Source organism: Leuciscus leuciscus (genome assembly GCF_965113295.1).
Source record: "Leuciscus leuciscus genome assembly, chromosome: 9".
NCBI classification, from domain to species: Eukaryota; Metazoa; Chordata; class Actinopteri; order Cypriniformes; family Leuciscidae; genus Leuciscus; species Leuciscus leuciscus.
Window position 1 is genome coordinate 5,908,555 of NC_138733.1, and position 22,746 is coordinate 5,931,300.

Below are 22,746 nucleotides of genomic sequence, written 5' to 3' on the forward strand. Positions count from 1 at the left end.
AAATGTGCAAATCAAGCAGGTGAATTGATTTATTATTTCTGCATATGAATATAAATGAAAATTTTTGCTGGATTCAATGTGCCTGACAGTTTAGATTTAGTAAATGACATAAAATTAGCTTTCTTGGTGTGCTACATTATGCAGCTTTATATAGTTACTATTGGAAAATCGGCAAAAAAAAGTATTTTAAGTAGATAGAAGAGAATAAAAGTTTCATACTAACATACTACTTATACTACATACTGTGTGTTTTTATAGAGGAAAATGTTTTCTTAGATAATAAAAACGTCCCTCACGTTTGTTCATTGAAAGATTCTTGGTTCTATCCCTTGTGAAACGTTTTTATTTTTAAGAGTTTGGGTCTGGATTCACATAGACCTTCTTAAGGAAGAAGAATAAGATCACATAGATCTTCTTAAGACAGAACATGTCTTAAGATAAATTCTAAGACAAAATGTTGTGCAATAAAAAAAACGGAAAAAAAAACGTTATAAATATTTAATTAAGAACAAATTAGGGGCCCTTTCCACAACGCGATTTTCAACTAAAAACTTTTTATGCGTTTTGGCCGTTAATTTACACGACAGCAGCGTTTTCGAGGCCTGAAAAACACACATTTTTGAAAATGCGTTTAGAAAATGATCGTCTGTTATCGTCTCACTGTAAACTACAGAAATACGGATTTGTGAAAACGGTGACATAATGCATTGCGTTTCTTTACAGAGTAACATCGCCATCTACTGGCCTGACAGCATAATACAGCATTTTCAGTCGTTTTCACAAATCCGTATGTACAGGGATCAACAGGTTCTGACTATCTCTGTCCGTCGTGAAAAATGTAAAGAACTACATCGTTGTTGTGTAAACGTACCCTCAATGAAAAGCCTCAGCAGTGTTTTTGTGCTGCCTACAGATTACCTTAATAATCATAATAAGCACACACACTATTCGTTCTATATAGCATTTATGTGCCATTTTATATAGTTATTTTGTGCTAAATGTTGTTGTTGTAATTATGAAATTTAAAACGAGGTCCCTATTTCAGTCAAGTTTTTTTCTGAATTTCGATTACAGCAAAAAGTAAAAAAAACAGATCAATGGTTATTATTATAATAAATGATTGATGCCTCTTCATAGTACTAGTGCACATCCCTAGAAGTAGTACTATTATAAGTGGCTAGTGTTATGTTGTAATGCTTAATATTTGAAACAACCCAGTAAATTAATTAAAAGCCTTTTGAAGATAAAAGACACGTTGGTTAAGTTAAACCACTTAAAAAAGTTATTTACAGTTATTTTTAAGAAGATTCCGATTTTATGGATTTTAATTCTTATCTTTTTACTTAAAATTATTCTAAAGACAAAACTTAAGAATGCGCTTAAATGTTTTTGGGAATACAAAATATTCTTAAGTTAGAAAATAAGAAGAAAATAGCAGTTATGAATAATTTTATTCTTAAGAATGTTTAAGAACTGTTTTTAATATTATACATTTAATAAAATAACAGCGTTCCACATTGTTGTCAACTTGTCACATGACCAACACTTCCTTTCTTCCTTCACCAGAAATACTGGGCTAGTTTGCTAGAATCATGTTAATTCAGTACTTGTGTAATCCCTCCGGTTCTTCTCCGAGCGGGACTCAAACCGGCGTCTCCGTCATGGGAGGAAGGAGCGCAAACAAGGACGCTAAAGACTGAAGGCTCTAGTGTAATTCGCTAGCGTGCCTCTTGAGATTAAGGGTGTGAGGTTTACACGCATTGATCTTACTAGCTGGGCTCCATTACACTCACCCCATCCGGGTCATGGCACCAATTTAACCCCTCCAGTTCTATTTGCACCAATCTGAGCTGGATTCGAACCAGCCTCACCGGTATGGGAGGTGAACACGCTAACAAGGACGCTAAAGACCACAGCCTTTAGCGTCAGTCACTAGGGTGTCTCTATTGAGGCCAGGGGAGTGAGATTTACTCGCACAACTGGCCTATGTTACACTCACTTCATCCGGGTCACGGCACCAATTTAACCCCTCCGGTTCTACTTGCACCAATCTGTGCAGCATTCGAACCAGCGTTACCGGCAAAGGAGGCGGACACGCTAACAAGGATGCTAAAGACTGGATGGATGCTAAACCCCTCCGGTTCTATTCGCGCTGCTCCAAGCCAGGATTTGAACTGGAGTTTCCGTCATGGAAAGCGGGAGCGCTAACAAGGACTCTAAAGACCGCAGCCTTTAACGTCAGTCGCTAGTTCTCCTCTCTTGAGGCCAATGGAGTGAAGTTTACCTGCACAGCTCTTCCTAGCTGGCCTCCGTTACACTCACACGTGGCAGGCTGATTTCCCCAGCGCGCTCATGAGAGAGGGATTTGCATCAGCTCTGATGGACATGAGATCACTTCCTTCCACCCGTAAGAACAGAGGAGATCATAATCACAGTCTATTTCCTTCTGGTAAGGGCGCATTAGGTATGCACACTAGCTTTACACCTCTGACTGTTTGCTGCCATATCCAATAAAAACATTTTGTTCGCTTCTCTAAATGTTTGCGACTACACCATATGAGAGGGGGAAAAGCAATTTACTCTTGGCTGATTGAGTCGAGGAACTTATCAGAATGCAGAAATGGCTCTTGTAGACGGAAGTAAATCTGGATTCTGTGAGGGAAAGATCATGACTAGTTCAGAGATCCTGACCTCATTCCCTTAAATTGTGCTTGAATGTTTCATTAGTCGTTAAAGGCCAAAACAAGCAGACAAACTTGTGCGTTTATCCACAACTGATGTCTTCATTTGTCAAATTTGGTCTTTGATGCATTCTGAAATCCAATTTGGTAAAGGCTACAAGTTAAAAAGAAAGACACAAACCTTTAGATTCTGGCTCCGGAATATTTTATTCATTTCTTTTCAGTTTTGTCTCCAGTAATAGACAGTTGGGGTTCACATTTACATAAATCTTGTCTAGTGGCTTCTAATCACTATAGGATCATTTGCCTCCTGAAATGACTGGAGAAATTGGAGTTCGCTGCAGCTGTGTAAGAAACCGTACAAAATTTGAAAACTACAAAGTGGGAATCATATTTTCATTTTGCATTAGCTGACTTTGGTAACCGTGTAATGAAGTCAGACGTAATCCACGGCTATTCCTACAAATCCTACAAACCAAATTCAAAGATTATTTATTTATTTATTTATTTATTTATTTATTTATTTCAATATTTTATGCAAATAATTAGATTTTTTTAAATAGTTTGATGTAAATAATTGTATGTATTTCATTTATTATTTAATTAAATATTTATTTAAATAATTATAATATTTATATGTAAGGGGCCATTTTCCACTGTTATTTGTATTTATTTATTTATTTATTTAAATCATGTATTTTTTATTTAAAGAAATTTTCACCATCATTTTAATTCAATTAATTAATTAATTAAATCACCTTCATTTTATTTATGTATTTATTGTAAGGGAGTTTTCCACTGTAATTTCTATCTTTATATAAATTTTTTTTTTATCTTAATATATTTATGTAAATAATTGTATTTAATCAATTATTTTATTGTATTTTTTTATTCAAATAACTGTATTTACTTACTGTAAGGGGGTTTTCCACTCTAATTTTTATGTATTTAGAAACACTTTATTTGTTTATTTGAATATGTGTATGTAAAAATCAGTTCATTACTTAATTAAAATTGGTATTTAAATATGCATTTATTTATAATTAGGGGTATTATCACTGTATTTTTTATGAATTTATTTATAAATACTTTATTTATTTCATTAATTGTTTAATTAAAAAATATATATTTAAATTATTTATTTATTTTTGTAAGGGTTTTTTCCACCCCTACTATCTTTATTTAAATGCATTTATGTAAATAATTTCATTTAATTGTGGGGTATTTTCACCATAATTGTATTTATTTATTTATTTATTGTAATCTTTATTTGTTTATTTAGAAACATTTTATTTATTTAATAAATAATTGTATTTTATCATTTTAATTTTATAAATTTTATGTAAATAATTTTGAATTAATTTCTATTTCATTTAAAACAAATATTCACATAATATTATTTATTTTTTGTAAAGAGGTTTTCCACTGTAGTTAGTAAATTCATTTGTTGTGTTTTGAAATGAGGAAATATAGTGGTGTGTTTAGTTGATGTTGCCATTTCGTCTCCTAAAACATGTTCATTTCTTCTCCCTCGTTCAGTCAAGCTCACGCATGTGATACAGAGATGTTCTCTTGCTCATGAAGCTGGAGTCGATCAGAACATTAGTATGAGAGCCGTCACTCACACAAACAACATTGTGGATCTCTTCACCGCCGCTCGGCTCCCGTGAGCTTTCTCTCAGATTGCTATTGACCGCTGCTGAATTTTGCATTTAACCTGGAGCAAAACTCTGCCTCTCCATCCCTCTCTCTCTCTCTCACCTTCCGCGTTTGTCACGCTGTTCGTGTCCTGTCAATTACCCTTTGATTAGGATAACTTGCATGGCCTGATTAGTTGGCTCTGGCATTTGATGCATAATAAACAGGTGTGTTGAATAATTCATCAGAGTCACAGAGGGTGTTAATGACAGTGGAGTGATGGAGTGATGGAGTGATGGAGTGATGGAGTGATGGAGGGATGGAGGGATGGAGGAGGGATGGAGTGATGGAGGAGGGGGCAGATTGACTGAGTTCCTCTTCTCCGCATGCCTTCACACAGGTTCTGACCCAAGATACCGTCCTCAATGCTGCGAGAGACATCTGGCAAACTTAGATGTGACCTAAGACTATTAGATATTGATAAAGATAAAGATATTGAATCACTTTCAGTCTTATTTTCAGTCCCAGAGATTGATTTGTATTCAAACAGTAACAGATTTCAACTTTTTATTTACATTTCAAAGTCTGGAAAGTTGACCATATCAATACTTATTGTGTGAAATGTGATGTAGCCGATATCAGTTCGACACAGGCATGCATCATTGTCACCAAACCCAGCAATTGTACCGATGTGTGTTTGTTTACCAAGGAGTCAGTGAAGAGCTAGAGATGAAATATGAGACATGATGTTTGAAGAAAACCCCCAAAAAATCAAGGTAAATATCATTCCATTTTACTTTACTATTTTAAGTGTGTGTGTGTGTGTGTGTGTGTGTGTGTGTGTGTGTGTGTGTGTGTGTGTGATAATTTCCAGTCAAGATGTTAAAATGTAACTGAATTGTGTGTATTTATTCATTTATCATGAAATGCAAGCTATCAAATTAGCCTTAGAAAGACAGAGTCAGACATTTTTCCCAAATATGTTAAACCAGTGTAATTTGAGATGTGGGGGAAATGGCATTTGTTTATAGCTGAATATTGTTAGTAGTTAAATTAAGCCAGCGAGAATGTGAAAGGGAGTTTTCATTTGTGTCTTCTGTGTTAAAAGCTTTCCCAGGCAGCCTTAGAAATTAAATCAAGTTTTGAGATGAAAATTTCCTTCAGGCTCTGTTGTGTCTTACTTTCAGGTTTGCATAAAGCAGTTCTCCTATTAAAGCGAGAGCTGGCTGTACATTAGAGCACGGCAGATCCCCTGCTTTATTTAAAGGCATTCAGGAGGGATTCAAACACACGCAATGTTTCTGCAGAGGATCCAAAACACAATCCCTGTGGATCTGGAGGAGAATCAACATGACAAAAGACAGGGAAGCAGGAGACCAGGTACACTTCCATAATGTGTTTCTGAGTGAAACGGGATATTCAGAGAGAGAACAAATAAATAGGATGGGCTTGCTTTTATCCATGGGGATCATGAAAAGTGTGCTTGTTATACCAGAATGTATTTATGTATTTATTTATTTATCCATTGAGAATAACATGCTGGATGTAAGTTTAGATTATATATTTTTTATTTATTAATTCATTTTTATATATTAATTTATTCACATTAATTAATTTGTTTATTTTAGTGGTGGGCCGTTATCGGCGTTAACGTGCTGCGTTAACGCGAGACTCTTATCGCGCGATAAAAAAAATATCGCCGTTAATCTATTCTCCAAGTTGGGTTGGGAGATGATGACGCAATCTACCCGCGGCCGCGAGGTAAACCCGGCTGCAACGCATATTCGTCGTCATCTTAAGTAAACACGGCTGAAAGTGAAAGCTGGTGAAAAAGATCGGTGCCACATCCATTATTTGGACTTGGTTCGGGTTTAAGCCGTCAGACGAGCAGCAGCAAACTATATACAGAGTGTGTGGGGTAACAGTTCGGTAAGTTAACACACGACTAATCCGTTCGACCACCTCAAATTCAAAACGAAACATGATATCACTGAATACCAGCGCGCGCGTATTATTCCCATTCCAATATATCTTAGTGGTGTAGCACATAATCTCGATTTTAAGAATCGTTGTTGTGTTTCTTTTTAACTGAAAAGACATCAGTTAGACAATATTCTAATTTTAAATTTGGGGTTTCATAAGCTCCAAGCCATAATAAACATTAGACCTACTTAAGTCTCTGCAGCTAGTGTACTTAAATTTTATTTATCTGCAAAATTATGTTGTATACTTACAGTTTTGCACAATATATGTTCTCAAAACTACATACACCCTTTAAAAAAAAAAACATTTAGCAGTTGTTTAGCATGGGTCTGTGTAATCTGTTCTGAAATGGTTTTATTATAATATACTGTATATCGTTATCGCAAGAGGCTGCAATGTGCAATGTATATCACAATATAGATTTTAGGCCATATCGCCCATCCCTAATTGATAGCCTATAGTAGTTGATAATAACATAGGCCTACCTAATGTTGCCTACGGACGGTAACAGTACAGTAGTAACCTTTTACAGTCTATGAGTAGAACAGCTTTCTCAAGCAGTTTGTGATGCATTTTGGAAACAGGAGATGAGCCCCTGGTCTAATGCGCCACCTGGCTTGAGAAACCCGTTCTCAAAGACTTACTTTTATAGTCATTATTTGGGTAGCACACATATTCTGAATGCCTTCGGCAGAATTCAAATGAGCCATTTTAATCTAGATTAATCTAGATTAATTTCAAAATTAATCTAGATTAATCTAGATTAAAAAAATTAATCTATGCCCACCTCTAGTTTATTTATGTATTTATTTATTTATATAACTTTAGTTTTTGGGGAATAATGCACTGATGAATCGTTCACAATTAGAACAGAAATGTTTATTTTATTTATAGTGATCATGAAAAGTGGGCATTTTACACCAGATTAGTGTCTGTATCATTATTTGTTTGTTTATTTATTGGGAATAACATGCACTGGGTGTAAGTTTAGATTATATTTATTTATATCATTTTATTTATTTTTTAATAACATGCACTAGGTGTACGTTTAAATTATACTTAATTATATAATTTTCTTAGAAATAACATGCACTGGATGTAAGTTTAAATTTTATTTATGTAATTTAAATTGTTACGTATTTATTGTTTTACGAATAACATGCACTGGGTGTAAGTTTAAATAATATTATATATATTTAGGAATAACATACATAAGTTTAGATGATATGTATATATCTATCTATATATATATATGAAGAGTTCAGATGCAAAAGCCTCTAAATGCCATTTGAAATTTTCTTATAGAATGATCATTTTTATCAAGCTCGTATACTTAAAATCAATAATTTCACTTAAATGGCAATGAAGATTATCTATTAATTATCATTTAAGTGAAATTACTGAACTTAAATGTACAAGCTTGATAAAAATGATCATTCTATAAGAAAATTTCAAATGGCATTTAGAGGCTTTTGCATCTGAACTCTTCATATATATATATATATATATTCATTTATTCATTCATTATTTTTTATGTATTATTTGGGAATAACATGCACTAATGAATCATCCACAGTAAGACCAGAAACGTTTAATTAAGTAAATTAAGTAAATATTGTCATTTCATGAGCAGTTTTCCGTTCTTTTGAAGTAGCAACATGAAAGCTTGTCGTGATCCTGTGTGATCGTCCGTCGAGTCACACATTGGGACAGCAGCTCTGCTAACTGAAATCCTCTCTAATTAAGATGATAATGAGATGCGCTGATGATAACGAGCTGACCCCTGTGGCTCTGCTTCTGCTTGGTCAGCAGATGTTTTTCACTCCCTTCAGACCAAATGAACAAATCCCTACAAGTCTGTAGCTCTGACTAATAGAAACATCACGTTAATATTCACAACCGAGGCCGTTTCACGTTCAGAAACACAATAGTGAGAGGCAATGTGTAGGAAATCTCATTTTCCATATATCGCTGCATTTAGATGGAGAATAAGAAGTAAAAATCCATTTACTAAGGGAAATTTACGTTACGAGCGAAACTGAGGTGATTGGCTATTATAAAACAAGCTTTTGTGTTTAAAAACACTTTCTGTGTGTGTGTGTTTGGTTTGATTTGCTTCATTGTTAATGCTTCACAGCGGTGAGTTTTGCATTTTTGAATTCCTTGTAAAGCCTCTCACACCCGTATCAACACAATTTCATAAAAGCATTCGAGTTGAAAAACATGCAAACATTCATAGATAAACTAAAGCCGGAGGAACACATTCATGATTGTGAAGTTCTTAAGCTAGCGTCTTTAAATCCCTCAAACTTCTGCCTGTCTTCTGGTCACCGCTTCATTCTGCTGCGTTTAGATCCGCTCATGCACGTCTCATCCGGTCAGGTATGATAATTAAAGACACGTTTTTTAATTGCTTTTGACCAGCGGAGCAGAACGTGAGCACGTGGATGCAGAAACCGTCACTGCACACAGAGTCATGCGTTCAGAGTACACATGGACGTCTGCGATACAGGAGATGTTATTGCTCAGAAGTTGCTCTTTTACAGCTCAGAAGTTCATGTCATTCAAGTATAAGTGTTGTTTTGCATGCTAAAAGTCCTCAGTATAAAAAAATGAGTCAATGCTTGTCAAGAGTTTAGAGCAATGAATGTGAACATCAGCTGAGATGTTCATATTGCGAATGCAGACTTGAGTCTCTTGGCAAACCTGAGCACATTTGAGACTCAGTTGAGATTATTGGGGTCTTTATCAGGCCAAACATCTGCGAAGCGAGAGATGTTTACTGTAGCTCGATCTATTAGACGAATCGCACTGCTCTCTGTGTCCATGTACAGATACTCGATGATCAGCTGTTCCTCTGAATTGGCTTGTTGTTACAGAAAGGTTGAAGCTGTTTGAGTTTATTCACAATACCACTTCAAACATTACAATAATACACTTGGGGGTACAAAATCAATTGGGTAGAGTGAATGGGTCCCCCAAGGAAGCTATAAGCTTATAGGTGGGGGCCCATTGTTTATGAAAGGGTAGTGGTACAGACAAAGGTATACACAGTTACCACCTGTAACCAGATGATGGTGAGTAAATGCACGCAAAAGCGCACCATGACATACCCATAACATTACATACACACACAATCATACACATACATCCCAGTTGTCCATGAGAAAACAGCTTTATATTAGATATAGGTTCATATGAAATAATTTTTTAGTTGTCTTTTGAAGTTGGAGATAGAGGGCAACACCTTGAGGCCATCATCAATCCCGTTCCAGATCTGCGGCCCCCCTACAGACAACACTCATACTGGCGCGCACATGTCGGCAACATTTTCCTGATATAAGTGGTTTGATTCTCGTTTGGTATGTGTGCTGGGGGCTGGAGATAGGAACAAGACTACTCAATCTAGAGTTCAGCCTGTTAACAATTTGAAACATAAGACAGGCGTTATGATATTCATGTAGCTCAGCTAGTCTTAGTAACTCAAAGCGGTGGAATAGAGGGAGGGTGGGGGAATTTATCTCTGACCAGGACAGAGCCCGTATGACTTTCTTTTGCAAGGATACAAGTTTTTTAAGATGACTTGTGAAGGTGTTGCACCATATCACATTACAGCAGTTAAGGTGTGGTTCAAGGAGAGTTTTGTACAACGTGAAGAGGGCAGACAGAGGAAGAAAATGTCTTATCTTATAGAACAAGCCAACATACTTTGACAGTTTGTTTACAAGATGGTCGATATGACATTTAAAGTTGAGAAAGTCGTCAATGAGGACCCCCAGGAAGAATTTAGTGGAATACACTCTTTTTTAAATTTAATTTTTTTGCTCGATTTGAATAAAATGAAATTTGTTTTGCTGACATTTAATGACAGTATGTTACATTTAAGCCAGGAGTCAACTTTGGTTAACTCTGAGTTTACTATATCTTGTTGAATAAGTGGGTTCCTGTGTGATGTAAACAAATTTGTGTCATCAGCAAAAATGATTTTATGAAATATTTTAGAGGAATTTATAAAATAATTTATATATAGAATGAATAAGAGTGGCCCTAAAATGGATCCCTGGGGGAACCCCGAAGATTATGGGCTTACAAGTAGAATTATGATCATCAACATGGACATACTGTTCCCTCTCATATAGGTAATTCTGTCTGGACCACTACCGTCAAATACGATTGACAATTAGCATACAGTTTGGATTGGCGGTATGGTTCCGTTCTGCCTAGCATGGATAAGAGCAGGGAGAGTAGCAATAACCCCCCTTAGGGTAAACAGAACAGAACCAACATAATCGAGAATTATTCTGATTCAAGGGGAATCAGAATGCCAAATCCTGACTGGGCGAGAGGAGGAGCTGGGGATGGAGGAGGGTAATTAGCTCCTGAGAAACGCGATAGCTGCTGATAATACTGAAGGAGCTTATATATGTATATGGTGATAGGCGTCATATTCCTATAGGTAGATGTGGATCAGCTGAGGGTCAGCTGATGCGAGCTTGACTAACGTGACCTGCCAGAACTAACGCTACGCTTGATCTTCTGAACCATTCAAGTGCTGGACCTCTGATACTATAGTGATGCAATTTGTGCAATAAAATATCAAAGTCAATGGTATCAAAGGCTTTTGATAGGTCCAAGAAAATACCAACACCATATTTTCCCTCTTCAATGCAGTCATTAATTTGTTCTATTAGGTCGAGTATTGCCATACAGGTTGTGCTCTTTTTTCTAAAACCGTACTGAGAAGGAACAAGAATATCAAGTTTATCAAGATAGCCACTGAGTCTATTGTATACTACTTTCTCCATTACTTTAGAGAAAGCGGGTAGAATTGATATGGGCCGGTAACTGCTCATATCATTTCTGTCGCCCGATTTAAAGGGTAACTAAACCCTAAAACAACTTTTTTTAGTTAATGATCTGTAAGACTGGGGCTTTATTAATGCTGTTCATTGATTCAAGTAATTTTTTTGACATTTGTGTTTAAAGTGTTTTAATTCTACAAAATATGGTGTAAAAACGTCTGAGTGCTGCCCTCTTCAGGTTGAACGGTGGCTACTGCAGTTGAATTTTCTTATTGAAAGTTGTGGTACCCTGTGACGTCAGAGGATTCCAGCTAACCACACCCTTGCCTACAGAGAGACACGTCTCAGATGCACGCCCCCTCCTCCGCTGGGCTCTGCCTACTTTTCCAGCATTTTTCAAATATTGCCAGTGGGTGGAGTCAGGCTCTGACCAGGGGTTTAGTTACCCTTTACAAATTGGAATTATCTTAGCAATTTTTGTCATTTTAGGTACAGTGCCAGTAAGTAAAGAAAGGTTGATGCAATGAGCCAGTGGCTCTACAATGACGTTCGCAGTGGCCTTCATGATCTTACTACATATTCCATTGGTTGGTTGCTGTCACATGACTTGCGGTGCATTTGCTTAATTCTGAAAGGTTGTGAATAAAGTTTACAGTGGCTTCATAAATTAATTAAAAACATAAAGCAAAGTGACCTGAAACGCACCTGCCGTTGTGAACATGACCTTCACAGGACTTGAGCTGCTGCTGAAATGAGATTTTGCAGGTTGCATGTTCACTTTCTACAGCTAAAGGTCAAATCTAATGAACTGTTAAAGAGTTTCTTATTTTGGTGTCAGATGTTTAAGTTGATGAAGACACTGCTGCAGGAAAGTGTGAGACTCCATCTCCCAATCGGCTGCTGTGGTCTGTCATCCGTGACGGTGTTTGAGTGTGTAAGTTCCCCAGAGAGTGATCGCTCTTTCTGTCTTCTCCTGTGTCCTTGTCCTCTTCCCGTTTCACTGGCAGTCAAACGATCCGCCGATGGATTCATCCGGGCTCCTGGTGCGGGTCGAGTCCCGTAGGATCGCAGTGGTCCCACCTGACAGAAGTGGCTCTTCAGGCGACAGAGGGATGATGGTGATGGAGGACGAGCTGGGTGATCTTCAGTGATCATTTGACTGACACAAACATCATGTGTTTGAGACTGTGAACGCTCGTGTTAAATCATGCAACGCTCATGCAAAATAAAGGGCCCTATCTTGTACCCAGCGCAATTGACTTTGTACACCGACGCATGTATCATTCCTGTTTTGCACCTGACGCACAGCGGACTTTTCCCTCCACAGACGCACGTCGGTAAATTAGGGAGTAAACTTGCGCTCCTGGGGGCGGTTCAGCGAAAAGAGGAGGCGTGTTCCGGCGCAAACGTTCCCTGGTGCTATTTTTGCAGTTTCAGAAAACAATTCCGCCACTGACCAGGAAAAACCTAGTCTAAAGTCATTGGCGCGTTCAGATGCTATTTTAAGCGCGCATGCTTGGCCATAATGTAGCGTGTGCACAACGCACATTCACTTTGCTTCTCTCATCTACACAGACGCAGAAGTTCCCATTTTTGCAAACCATACATAATTACAAGGAAAAATATTCCACATGAAGGAAATCATTGTGGTGTCCATGAAGATGTGAAAAAATAGGCATAAATCTAGCTTACACATTTATCCAAATTATTATACGCCTGTTTAACTGAAGCTAATTTGGGTGGGTTTCTCCATCCCCAATGTCACTTCTCTGTGTTTTACGGCCCTGACGAGAACGTCGGTCTCCTCGGCTGTGAACCGCTCCTGGCGTGCGTCTGGCAAATCCACCGTTATAATAGCAAACCGCCATGGAACAAGCGCGCCTGCTCTTAAAGGGAATGTGAGATGACACTCTGATTGGTTTATTTCACGTTACGCCCAAACCACACCTATGAGTAATGAAGCTACTTCAGACCAACCCATTGTAGATTTGCGAGATCCGCCCACAAAGTTACTTGCGTTTCACGTTTGATAGATCGTTAAAATAGGGCCCAAAGTCTGTTTTTAGGAGTATATTGTGACTGTTTTTAATTTATATTCCCATCCTAATTCTCATTAAGGTAATGCAACAATGAAAAGAAATCATAATTTGCAACATTTAAATAATTGTGTGCGATGAGTGACTGATAGAGTGATCTATGTAACATATAATATGCTATATGCTATTTATTATAACACATAATACATTGTTATAATAATTTATAACATATTATAACTTTATATTACATGTTGAATTATTGGATAGATTCTCATTAGATTCTCATTATTGACAAACTAAAATAGTTTTACAGTAAGGATATATTTGACATTTTTTTTATTTAAATGTTATTTTAAAAATTGAAAATTATTTGGGGGTTTTTGCCTTATATTTTGAAGATGTTTTTAAATCACTGTATTAAAGCGTTTTACAATATAACATATTTGTTATGCTAATCATCCAATTATTATTCTCATTATTGTCACAAACTAATATAGTTTTACAATTAGAAGATATTTAACAATATGAATTTACATTAGCAGCCAAATTCTCATTATGGTAAAGCAACAAAAAAATCTAATAATTTGCTATATTAAAAAAAATTAAATGTTATTTAAATGGTCAATTATATATTTGTTTTTAAAATCAGTATTTGACTTCATAACAATATTTTATCTTAATCATCCAATTATGATTCTCATTATTGACACACACTACACTAATGAGAATAATGAAAATGACTCGAAAGGAACACATCTGACGCATTACGATAATGAGACTTTGGCTGGAAAATGTGTTTAACTGTCATTAAAATAATCTCACAATGGCTTTATTTTCTTGTTTGCAACGTCCCAGACATGTTTTTGTACGATTCACCCAGAATCACAATGTTCTTTCAGAGGAAGAAAGGAAAAAGCCTCTCAGATGTGAGATTCTCAAGAGGTTTCCTAAGAAAGCGATCCAGCAGAAATGACTGTTCGTGAGCCGTGTGTTTATAATGGGCTTTTACAGTTGTGTTTTCCAGCACATATTAATCATGCATGTCAATGACAGTCTGCAACCGTTATTTGTTCTGACACACAGTTACTCTGATCCTAAAACACTGTTAATATTTCATTTCTTGTATTTATTTTTCACAGACAGGCCGCTCTGTTCCTGTTTTTTGCCTCAGAAAGACCAGCGCTATGTGTTATTACAGAGCGTAAATTTCATTATATCACGCGGGTGTGATTTCAGCTGTTCAGCGCTCTTGTTTTACTAGTTAATGGCTTTTCCGTGTGGCTGTTTGAGAAAGAAATATAATGTGCCTTTTAAACACAGGTTTGGTGTGTGATTTCTAATGGAAAGCTTTCATACACTGAATAATAACACATTAGTGGCTCTCGTGCTCTTCAAAGCCTGTAGCCTCTGATATATGGATGGCTTTCATGACAGACTTTTGACATTATTGACATAATCCATAAAAAGAAAACCCTTTCTCGAGAATATCTCAGATATTTCGCTGTACAAAAGTAAGGTTAAATGGAGAGCAAAATGCACCTTGACATTCTTCTTTTAAAGAGGTTTTATTCTGCTTTTTCCCATCTCTCTTTAGTGTGTAATGTTGCTGTTTGAGTGTGAAAATGTCCCTCCAGCGAGAGTTCTTCTCTATATCAGAGTCAGTGTTTCTGAACTCCCTGAAACGCCTTGAGTTTCTTCCGGAAACGAACACGTCACAATATTCCTCATTTAAATAATTAATACGCAGAATAAAGGGGCGGGGCCTGGTTGAGTTAGTTAGTAGTGTGTTAATCTGGTGGTTATGGTAAGGGGCGGGACATTTCCCAAACACGCTCGAAGCGCTCGACCAATCACAACACACTGCTCCAGCCGACCAATCAGAGCTCAGTGTGCTTTTCAGAAGGAGGGGCTTCATAGAGACAGGAAGTAAACAGAGCGTTACTGACAGACTGGGAAGAGAGGAGCTGCAACACTAGTTTCCATCCACCCTCATTTTTGGGATATCGCAGAAAAATAACGCTGAATGAAAACACCAAGATGGCATATATTCTAAACATACGGCTCAATTGAGGTAGATAATTTGTGTCCGATAAGACATGCATACAAACTATGATTGAAAAACATTTACCAAATAAATCCCTCAAAACCTCATGTGACTTTGGCTCAGCGTCAGCTGTGATTGGATAACTGGAATAACCAGCGGACCAATGGCATTGCAGCATCTCAAATGTTGGTTTGGTGTTTCTGAAAGTCAAAGTGTGTGATCAGAGTGATTTGGTTTAATTCCCTCCAGAAGCGTCTCACACACGAGTGTTTGTTCTCCTAAACACATGGGATGAAAATGCTGCTTTGTTCGCAAATGTTTTATGCCATATTCCAGTGTTAGATGGTAACATAGCTAGAGTCAAATATGGTTAAAAAAAATAAGGTGTTTTTTGAACATTCAAGCATGAAAATCTTTTCTTAAATCAAGACTTTGTAAAAGGTCATAATACAGCCTCTTTAAAATGAAAGAGCAACCTAAAGAGATTTCCTCCAGTATTTGGATGATTAAGACAGAGCCATTACTAAATGTCGAATAGCATTACAGAAAGAAATGCATCTGCCAATAATGATGATTACTAGAGTTGTGCTGTAATATTCCATCTTATCCGCTGATTAATCGCATTGAATATAAAAAATGACTCTGGATCCAGCCAATGGCAGTGAAGCAGACTTTAATTACCATGACTACGTTTTTTTAAATTCTAGATTTCTTCAACTTTTTCAATTAACAAAATAGTTTAAGTTTCAGTTAACAATAACAACTGGTCCAAGTCTAAAATGGTGCATTAATTTATCTTATATTTATATATAAAAAGTAAATGATTAGCCTAAAATGTTATTGTAAAGCTTCTACACTAATGATTCATTAGAATAAGGACTTAAGGACTTCATTAGAATAAGTTTAGCTGTAGAAACCAGCATGAAAGCTGTGATAAAAATCCGTTGCATTGCAAATTGTTTCATGTGCCGTGCGTTGGGTTTCTCTGTGCCGTTCTTGGCACGCCGCTTCGTCTTTGTATTGATTGCTCACAAATGAAAGAATTACACAAAGGTTTTCCTGAGCCGATTAAAAATGATTGTTTATTTAAGACTTTCCTCCATACGCTGCTTCAGAGCAGCTTTTCATACGAGGCTTCTTTGAAGAGCGACTCCAAAGGGGTTTTCCGTCAATAATGAATAACAGTTTATTGTCTTTATGAAAAGAGGAAAACTAAACCGAATCAATGAGGAAACTTCATCAGCCTAATCAATGCCGTTTTGAGTGTGACGAGTTGATTTTATGCCCGCTGACATTTCTCCCGCAGACGTGGAGGTTTCGCCCCGCCGCTGCTGTAAGTCTCCCTCAATTGAAGTCCTTTTTTTGCAGCATGTTTCTGAAAATGGTGCCGGTTCATGGTAAGGTGGAGACATCTGTTCCTTGATGAGCCCTGAAAGGTCACCTTCTACCCACAGTCACACTCCCGGAGGACACGGCTGGAGTCTCGCTGCCCAACCGAAGTGACATTTGCCTTTCACAGGGGACGATCTGACAAAGAAGTGAAAATTGAAAGGAAGAAAAAGGGGCCGAATCTTTCATTTCAATCTCATGTGACTCTCAAGAAGGAGAAAAGATTATCCTTAGGTAAAATTTGGGTTGTGTATTTCACACTGATTTCATTTCATTATAACAGCGGGGGAAAAAATTCAATAGTCCATCGTTTATAGTCGTACAGATACGAGTAAGACATTGTTCGAAACTGTAAATGGTCTATTTTTTATCTGTGTACACTCACAATAAAAACGAATCATTGTGCTTCTTTAAAATAAAGAAAACAGACAGGATGACGCTTCATATCCGTGAAGTTTGTGGAGTAAGTCACAAAAAGCATAAAGGCTGTTTGGGGTTGTAGATCTTCTCTTCTTCTTCTGCTCTTTCTCCTGTTGTGGCGGTTAGCAAACAGCGTTGCATTACTGTGCGCCCCCTTCTGGACTGGAGTGTGGATCGCCTGTGACTGACTGTATTCATCGTCTGACAATATGCACCAAACCATGACCTCCGTACTGATATATATATAGCAGTTTTAACAAACTAATAAACAATGTTTTTTTGTTTGTTTTTTAAAATACTGTTGAGTTTAACACATTTTCACACTAAATAAACATAATTATACTAGTGAGAGCGGCTCTTGAGGCCAACTCATTCACTAAACATTCAATTCAACACATTTAGAATAAAAAATTGCACCCTCACATATGAAGTCAAACTCTCAAATTAGATTAAAATCATCATTATTATGTATTTTCGTATTCATATCATGCAACTAATTGAAAAGCCATTAAAATATAAGATGTAAAAATGACAGATTGGTTATTTTCCCATGGCATTTTACTGGAGAATTTCTTGGCTCATGGAGATTTCAATTACTGAGCGCCATCCTCATAGTTAAGTTCTACTTTAGAAATGGTGCTATTTAATTCATAATTAAATTAAGTCTGTAAAGCACATTTGACCTGACTAACATAAGATGACCAGTAAATAAATAAGGTCTCATTTGTTAATGCATTAGCTATGGGACCTTATTGTAAAGTCGTATCATTATAAACAATGATATTCTAGCAGCGAACTCTACTCTGAGACTCTATTCAGAAAATAAATTACTGTGCAGGAAATATTTACTTCAAAATGCAGCGCATGGTCAGAATTACAGCACATAAATCAAACATTCATCCCCTTTAAGTCTGGCTAGAAAAATTAGAGATTTCTCCGTGCCTGACGGGTCAATAAGCCTATAGCACATTCCCTTAAAATACGAGTTCACACTCTATTGAATGTGTTTCTCTTAGCATTAAAAAATTCTTTATGATCTATAACGGTGTCAGCAGCACTATGAATGTATTACACAGCATGCACAGAGCCGCAGGTTGAAAAATTATTCGATTTTAAGAGAATAACAGAACAAAAGTGAAAACAACAACAGTTATACAGTAGAGCTACGTGATGCATCGAATCACACGAATGCATATGCATTAGCAATTATGCATAATCATGAGGTTTACATTGGTGCATTAGAGTGGAGGTTATGCATTTGAATAATTGATGTGGAAGGCTGATTATTAGTCTTAGGGTTCAAATACTGTATTATCGGTTTCTAATTTCACTTTTGCTGGGGTCATTAGACGTGTGAACTGACGATGAAAACGTAACTTCTGAACATCTGCTTTTGTGTTTCAAAGAGGAAAGAAAGACATACAGAACAACGTGAGAGTGAGTAAATGATGAGAGAATCTCCATTTTTGAGTGAACTAACCCTTTAATCTAACCATAAAGTTCACTTATGAAATAATAGTCAGAAAAATCTTCTCTTTTTCACTAAAAGTGAAAAACTCAAACAGACGACGGAAGTAGATTGTGTGCAACATGTTTTTCAGCAAAGTTTTGATCATTTAGACAAAAAATAAGTATGCTTGAAGATCATTTTAGTAATGCCTATTAAAGTAAATTTTTAAGTATACTTTTTGTAGTAAGCATACTAATATCAATGTACTAGAAGTATACTTGTAAGTGTACTGTTTCAATACGACTTGGGACTAAATTGGCCAATTATTTAGTGTATAAAAGTATCCTTTTAAATATACTTTAAGTGTAATAGTAAACTTTGAGTACACAACTAGTTTACAACTAACTTTTCCATTTGTACTCTAACTTTGTACTGAACAAGTGAACATATAGGAATACTGATAGTTTACTTGTCAAATTCTTGTCGCATATTTTTTTGTTTTATACGGCAAGTATACTTGTTAGTGAACTTAACATCATACTTATAGTTTAATATTTTATTATGTTTGCACTTTAAGTATACTACTATGTTCCTATTTGGGTATTACATTTTATACTTGAAATATCTTCAACTGTATATAATTAGATTTGAAGTAAATTCGTATGAATTTAAACTACACACAAATTCAGATACTCAGAATTAGGAACATATCTGTTTTCTTAAAAAATCTATATTTCAAACAATGTTTATAAGACTGTGGGCCCTATTTTAACGATCTGAAACGCAAGTGTCAAGCGCAAAGCGCAAGTAACTTTGTGGGCGGGTCTCGGCGCTGTTGCTATTTTCCCGGCGGGATAAATGACTCTTGCGCCAGGCGCAAATCTAAAATGTGTTGGTCTGAAGTAGCTTCATTATTCATAGGTGTGGTTTGGGAGTAACGTGAAATAAACCAATCAGAGCGTCATCTCACATTCCCTTTAAGAGAAGACGCACTTTTTCCATAGCGGATTGCTATTGTAACGGCGGATTTGCCAGGCGCGCGCCAGGAGCGGTTCACAGCCGAGGAGAGCAACGCTCTCGTCACGGCCGTAAAAGAGAGAAGTTACATTGAATGGAGAAACCCACCCAAATTAACTTCGGTTAAACAGGCGTATGATAATTTGGGTAAATGTGTAAGCTAGATGTATGCTTTTATAATAAATTGTCTATCTATCTATCTATCTATCTATCTATCTATCTATCTATCTATCTATCTATCTATCTATCTATCGTAATAATGTATGATTTGCAAAAATGAAAACTGCTGCTTCTGTGTAGATGAGAGAATCAAAGTGCACGTTGTGCACACGCTACATTGATTATGGCCAAGCATGCGCCCTTAAAATAGCATATGAATAACATGCGCAACGCGCCACTGACTTTAAACTATTTTTTCCTGGTTAGTGGCGCAATTGTTTTCTAAACCTGTAAAATAGCATGAAGGAACGTTTGCGCCGGAACACGCCTCCTCTTTTCGCTGAACCGCCCCCAGGAGCGCAAGTTTACTCCCTAACTTACCGACGTGCTTCTGTGGAGGGAAAAGTCCGCTTTGCGCGGGTGCAAAATAGGAATGATACATGCGTCGGTGTACAAAGTCACTTGCGCTGGGTGCAAGATAGGGCCCTGTATGTTAAACTGTGTGAAAAAAAAAAAATATTAGGCTACTTAATCAAAAGAGTAAACACAACTAAGCCAAGTATACTTAATACTAAATCATAAGTATATCTCGATCAAAAGACTGAGTACAAGTATAGGTCAAATATAATTATATATTTATACTTATTTATATTTATACTTATACTTATATACTTAGCCCTTTCTATCAGTATAACTTAAGTCTACTTAAGTGTAATTTTAAGTACATAAAGTATATTTCTAAGTACATAAAATGTAAACTGAATGTACACTTTCTAATTTTAGTTATAAACTTCTGTTTTGCAAGGGAACGCCTTAGAGATGTGCATATCAAATCTGTAAGACAAAACTAACATTGATATTTTGATTTGTGGAGATTTCTAAACTCTTTTTTTTAGCATTTCTGTGGTTCAGATTGATGTGTATGACAGTTGTCCAAAACTTCAACAAATGCTATGGAATCACAAGAAACTCTTCGCTCTAGTTCTCAGACCTTGACCTTTGAGTTTAACTTCAGTTGCTGTGCTGCTGGAGTCAGACTGTTACAGACCGCCTTAATAATCTGCATTTCCGCTCGATTAGAAACATCAGCTGGGTTTTGGCGAGAAGAACTCTGTCATCTGTTATGTGACTTGCTCATTTATCACGTCTGAAGCGAGCCGCTCCACCCACAGGAAAACAAATGTGAGAAGTTCTACATTTGTCAACTTGAGCGAAGACGTTCTGAGCATGCCTGTGAAAGATGAGCTTTACGGTTTATACACACCTGTCCCCCCACTGCATTAGTTAAATGCTTTAGTCGCTTTATTGTGGCTGTTGGATCTGGGATTAATTGAGAATGAATCTGTTCTAATCTACATGGAAAAGATTTTACTAATGCATCTACACTCTTAGAAGAAAAGGTTTCATATGGAAATTTAAAGGGTTCTGTCGGGCGCTTCATATATAGAACCTAAAAGGGTTCCGTCACGTGCTTCATGTATAAAACCATAAAGGTTTCCATCAGACGCTTCATATATAGAACCTTAAAGGATTCCATCGGACGCTTCAAATATAGAACCTTAAAGGATTCCATCGGGCGCTTCACATATAGAACCTTAAAGAGTTCCATTAGGCATTTTATATATAGATCCTTAAAGGGTACTGTTGTGCGCATCTTATATAGAATCATAAAGGGTTCTATCATACGCTTCTTTTCTAGAATCTTAAAGGGATCCGTCATACACTTCATGTATAGAACCTTAAAAGGATCCGCAACGCGCTTCATAGAACCTTAAAGGGTTCCGTCAGGTGCTTCATATATAGAACCTTAAAGGGTTCCATCACACGCTTAATATATAGAATCTTAAAGGGTTCCATCGGGCGCTTCATATATAGAACCTTAAAGGCTTCCATCAGGCGCTTTATATATAGAACCTTAAAGGGTTCCATCGGGCACTTCATATATAGAACCTTAAAGGGTTCCATCAGGCGCTTTATATATAGAATCTTAAAGGGTTCAATCACACGCTTCATATAAAGAACCTTAAAGGGTTCCATCGGGCACTTCATATATAGAACCTTAAAGGGTTCCATCGGGCGCTTTATATATAGAACCTTAAAGGGTTCCATCGCATGCTTCATATACAGTATAGAATCTTAAAGGGTTCCATCGCATGCTTCATTAATAGAAACTTAAAGGGTTCGGTCGCGCACTTCATATATAGAATATAACATTTGATGACAGAATTGCCGGTAAAATAATTGTTGCTTATTACCGAAGGGTTCCATCGGGCACTTCATATATAGAACCTTAAAGGGTTCCATCGGGCGCTTTATATATAGAACCTTAAAAGGGTTCCATCGCATGCTTCATATATAGAATCTTAAAGGGTTCCATCGCATGCTTCATGTACAGTATAGAATCTTTAAGGGTTCCATCGCATGCTTCATGTATGGGTTCCATCGGGCACTTATAGAACCTTAAAGGGTTCCATCGGGCGCTTTATATATAGAACCTTAAAGGGTTCCATCGCATGCTTCATATATAGAATCTTAAAGGGTTCCATCGGGCACTTCATATATAGAACCTTAAAGGGTTCCATCGGGCGCTTTATATATAGAACCTTAAAAGGGTTCCATCGCATGCTTCATATATAGAATCTTAAAGGGTTCCATCGCATGCTTCATGTATAGAAACTTAAAGGGTTCGGTCGCGCACTTCATATATAGAATATAACATTTGATGACAGAATTGCCGGTAAAATAATTGTTGCTTATTACTTTTAAACAAATAGATATTCTTGGTGTGAGTTCAGGGTCAGAATAAACTGGTGATCCAGACTTGGCCGAGACTCAAATGTCTGGTTACATCAGGCTACCATGCGCTGTAAGTTTCTCAGTCTCCTCTATCTCTCTGTGCATCGCTCGTGTTTCCTCTATTATCCTGAAACCAAGTCAATCGATATTTCATCAGTTTTTCTGATGCTTTGAGGTTGACAAAAACCCTGGACTAGAATCCTCAGGAAAGTGCCAACAATCAGATATCATTATCTGTTCCATCTGGTTCTGTCGGCTGTTTCCTCCTTACAGTTCAAAAAATGAACCAGAACAAAAGAGGAAAAATATGTAGAATAGCATCAATATTCAG